This window comes from Rattus norvegicus, chromosome Y (genome assembly GCF_036323735.1).
Source record: "Rattus norvegicus strain BN/NHsdMcwi chromosome Y, GRCr8, whole genome shotgun sequence".
NCBI lineage: Eukaryota > Metazoa > Chordata > Mammalia > Rodentia > Muridae > Rattus > Rattus norvegicus.
The window spans coordinates 22,426,416-22,431,585 of NC_086040.1; the positions used below are offsets into that span (position 1 = coordinate 22,426,416).

Below are 5,170 nucleotides of genomic sequence, written 5' to 3' on the forward strand. Positions count from 1 at the left end.
CAGCAACCAGGAATACCTGTGCCGCCCCTTCCGGGAGCTTCAGTGCACCAGGGTTCCAGATGGTCTTTGGCTTTTTCCTCTGGCGTCCGAGATGTGTGTGCAGGGAGCAGTCTCTTCTGGTTTCCCAGGCTTGTCTGCCTCTCTGAAGGTTTAGCTCTCCCTCCCACGGGATTTGGGTGCAGAGAACTGTTTATCCGGTCTGTTTCTTTCAGGTTCCTGCGGTGTCTCAGGCCGGGGTCCTGCCGCTCCTGGGCCCTCCCCCACGGGAGCCCAGAAGCCTTATACATTTTCCTCTTGGGCCAGGGATGTGGGCAGGGGTGAGCAGTGTTGGTGGTCTCTTCCGCTCTGCAGCCTCAGGAGTGCCCACTTGACCAGGCGGTTGGGTCTCTCTCTCACCGTGTCTGGGAGCAGAGAGCTGCTGCGGGCTGGGATCCGCGGGTCGTTTTTCAACTCTTAAGAAACTTGTGTTTTCATGTGTCGTGTAGCCATCCTGTAATCTGACGAACCGTATGCAGAGGTAGATCACTGAAACATTCAGTGTCCTTGGGATTGATAATTTGTTCCCAACAAGTCAGAGTTAAACATGTGGAGTGGACTTTCGATGGCGCTAATATGGTCCACTGTGGATACCAATTTCATGATGGAAAAGATATCCATGAGGCATTCTTGTGGAAATATATTAAGGTTCTCCTCAAATATAGTACTCTAGGGATGGTCGTATAGAACAAACTAGTGAGAAACCCAATTGTTTTGCTCTAATGACTCTCAGGAAATGAAAACTTTCACCAATGGAGTAAAAATAGAAATCAGGAAAACCAGACCTATCTTTCTCAGATGTCATGAAATATAGTCACAGTGGGACCCACTTGGGAGAGATAATGAATTCCATGTTTCTAAAAACTTTTTTTATACTTAGTTTTTATGTTTTTGGACTTGAATATGTATTTGGTGCCTATTTTGAATAGTTGTTTGTGTCAGTTTATTATCATTAAAATTATTATTCCTATTATTTCGTTATTTATTTATTTTTTTAAATCTTTATTAATGAGTATTTCTTATTTACCTTCCCAATTGTTATTCTCCTTCCTAGTTTCTGGGCCAACATCCCCCAAACACATCCCCCTCCCACTCAATATGTGCTTCCCCTCTCCATCCTCACCCCATTAAACCCTCACTCCAACAATCATGTTCACTGGGTGTTCAGTCTTAGAAGGACCAAGAGCTTCCCCTTCCACTTGTGATCTTACTACCTATTCATTGCTACCTACGATGTTGGAGCCCAGGGTCAGTCCATGTATAATCTTTGGATAGTGCCTTAGTCCCTGGAATTTCTGGTCGGTTGGCATGTTGTTCATATGGGGTCTCCTTCCCCTTCAACCTCTTCCAGTTCTTTCTCTGATTCCTTCAACAGGGGTCCCGTTCTCAGTTCAGTGTTTTGCTGCTGCCATTGGCCTATATATTTGCTGTATTCTGGGTGTGTCTCTCAGGAGAGATCTATATCCGGGTCCTGTTGGTCTGCACTTCTTTGTTTCATCTATCTTATCTAAATGGGTGGCTGTATATGTATGGGCCACATGTGGGGCACACTCGGAATGAGTGTAATTTCTGCCTCTGTTCTAAATTTTGCCTCCCTATTCCCTGCTAAGGGTATTCTTGTTCCTGTTTTAAAGAAGTGAAAAATTTGAGATTAAGATCTGTTTGGTAAGAACTTCAAGCCTCTGAAGAAAGCAATTGAAGAATAAGTCAGAAGGTGGAAATATTTCCAATGCTCATGGATTCACAGGATTAATATAGTAAAAATGGCCATTTTACCAAAAGCGATCTGCAGACTCAATGCAATCCCCATCAAAATACGAATCAAATTGTTCAGAGAGTTAGACAGAATAATTTACAAATTCATTTGGAATAAATAAAAACCCAGGATACGAAAACCTCAACAATAAAATGACTTCTGGGGGAATCACTATCCTTGAACTCAAGCAGTATTACAGCTCAATAGTGATAAAACTGCTTGGTATTGGTACAGAGACAGACAGACAGACAGACAGACCAGTTGAATAGAATTGAAGACCCAGAAATGAAACCACAAACCTATGGTCATGTGATTTTTGACAAAGGAGCATAAACATTTAATGGAATAGATTTCTTCATATTTCGTCAAATTCACCATATCTTCAAATCGTGCTGGTTCAATGTGAGGTGTGCATGTAGAAGAGTGCAGATTGTTCCGTGCTTATCAGCCTATATAAAGCTTAATTCCAAGGGGATTAAGGACCTCCACATCAAACCAGATGCACTCAAACTAATAGAAAAGAAAGTGGGGAAGCATTTCGAACACATGGGCACTGGAGAAAATTTCCTGAAAAAAACACAAATGGCTTATGATCTAAGATCAAGAATCCACAAAGGGGATCTCATAAAACTGAAAAGATTATGTAAGGCAAAGGACACTGTTACTGTTTCTTTTTTACATAAGTGTTTTGCCTGCTTTAAGTGCTATGCACCATATGCATGCAATTCCCACTGAAGCCAGTTGAGTGAGAGAATTCCACATGGGTTACCCTTTTGGTTCTATGCTTAGGAAATGCTCAAAATGCATAAGCTATGTTTCCATCCCATGTGGATGACTTTTTTCCTTCCTTTTTTACTGTCTTAGTTGAACTGTATCAAACTCAACCAAAGAGAGAAGTTTTGTGATACCTACAGGAGTACATATATGGTATTGACATGGTCATTGTCCAAACTGCCAGTCATCCATGTAGATTATTTGTAGATACTGCATTATACCTCAGCATCTCTAAACTCTCAAATCTCATCATTGGTGAAAATGTAGATTAGACCCATCAGATGTTATGAAGAATTAACATTCTTCATGTGCTGAAAGTTGAAAGGAAATCACATTGATGTATCATAAATGCACTGCTAAGAGCAAGATTCAGACTAGTCTGGGGGGAGGTAGCTTGCAGCGGAGACAACAGACATTTGGAGGAAAATGATTCAGTTCAAAGTGGGAAGGAAGAAAGGTAGTTGATATTATTCTAATAGATTTAACAATATTTAAAATGCGTTTCTTCCAGATCAGTAAATGACTGTTGTAAAGCAACTCTTGAAATGAACTTTGAGACCAAACATCAGCCTGAGAATTAATGTGTGAAAGTATTAATTCTGTTTCTCCACAGACTGTTGCTTTGAAACTAAGAGTCAAAAGTACCCATTCTATGAATGATATATAGATATATACACATTACACCAGGATGGATACAGAGTTTCTTCATTTCCAATAATGAGGTATTCAGCAGGTGAGTTGGGTCAGCAATAAAAGTAATTCTTGCTGGCTCTTGATACCTGAAATCCTTCCCTAGGAACCCCGTTATTGAAAGAAAGAACAAACTTCAGACAACGTGTCTCAAATTTTTTTATAGTTCAGTTTTCCTCATCTTGGTCCACAAAAGGAAAGACATCTGGTTTCCAATTATTTTTTATCCTGTAATTCTTCTACATGATGCACTCATGCAAATATATTACTATCCATTGACAGATTACTATTTCCATATTTATTCTGTTGCCAAGAACTATAGAAAATAAAAAGTACTGTATCAAAGCATCATATGAAATCACGCTAAGGGAATGTGGCCATTGGAACTTTGTAACTGATCTGAACCTCTTACTCGACACAAACTGCTCTAAAAGGTCTTCTCTAGATTCCTGGTGCCGAAGCCGGTTTTCCCTAACGTAAAGGATGAATCTCTCTGTAGAGAGAAAAGCCGTTTCTCACAATGATCACAGGCTATGTACCACACAATTGGACAATGGGTAGAAAGTCCTAGAACCCATTAGTTTATTGATACAAAAGTCTAGATGTCTCATCTGGTAATTAGTGTATGGATAAATCTTCAGAATGCAGGTTCTAATGTCTGTGAGTGTTTGGTAGCAATGTGAGTGCAAGGAGGAAAAAGGAAAAGCTTCTTTCCTCAATGTTTTCTATGGACTTCAAGTAGGATGCATGGTTTAGAATACATTGGGATTGAAATTCTCAAAAAGACCAGTATCTTCAACTGAACTTTCTTTTCTGGGAAGCTGCAGCCTGTCAGCATGTCTCACGTGTATGTGAACTGCAAGATCCAGTTTGGGAAGGCGGTCCTGTTCATCGATTCCCACCTGTACCTTTTTGCAGAAATATTCAAGAAATTCTCAATCATCTCCCATTCAAACATCGTGCTCTGGGTCTTGTAGACATCATAGCCACTAACAACACAAATGCGATTCAAGATTACTTAAAACAGCTCACTGGAGTGAGAACAGTTCCTTGGGTCTTCATAGGTAAAGAAAGACTGTATAGGCAGATGCAGTGATCTAATCTCCCTCTAACAGAATGGAGAGCTGATGACATGGCTGAAGCAGATTGGAGCTCTGCAGTTATGAAAGGGTTGGCAATAAAAAGCCATGCTGACAGAAGACATTCGGCCTGCTGAGTCCAGTGCACCTGAGAGATTATGTGCATCATGAAGGATGTCAGTATTTTCTTATGATAGGGATTTTCAACAAATTATTATTATTCTATAGCTCATTGCTAAAATCTGATGCTGTTTCCCTGAAACCATGGAGTAGGGAAGCTTAACAGATCACACAGGATTGACTCTCCATTCTTAATTGGCTGATATGTCTCTACCTATTAGCCCATATTTAACAATCCAGTGCATCTAAATCTCCAGTGAATCAGTTACTGTTTTTCTACCATGCAGTTCTGCTGAGGTCATTTTGCACAAGTCCACTTCCTAATGATAATTAAAACAATGAATATTGTGAAGTTGTTTATGATTTACATACTGGCCTTTTCCTCCCTCAATCATGTACTTCTGCATTTACAGCTCTCAGCCAGTGTTCTCAACCTTTCCCTACTACAACCCACCCAAGTCCACACTTGTATGAGGATGCTGTATGAAAATCAGATGAAGAGTTTTAGCAGAATTGTTCCTCACTTTAGCAATACTAACATAGAGAGCAGACCATATGATGAATTCAGCTCTCTTCACAAACTGGTTAATTGCCAAGAAAATCCCAAACAGTTGTGAGTACATTCTAGTCAGTGTACTAGAGAAGTCAAATATGAAATTCAAAATTTCAGGGCTCTCCTTCAAAGACTGTCTATGAAAGAAGTTGCTTGCAAAAC

The 5,170-nt window shown here is 40.1% G+C and overlaps 1 pseudogene; it reads left to right on the forward strand.

The window, feature by feature from the left end:
- Nucleotides 1–4,092: 4,092 nt before the first annotated feature.
- Nucleotides 4,093–4,422, forward strand: LOC108353414 (glutaredoxin-1 pseudogene; annotated as a pseudogene).
- The last annotated feature ends 748 nt before the right edge of the window (nucleotides 4,423–5,170 follow it).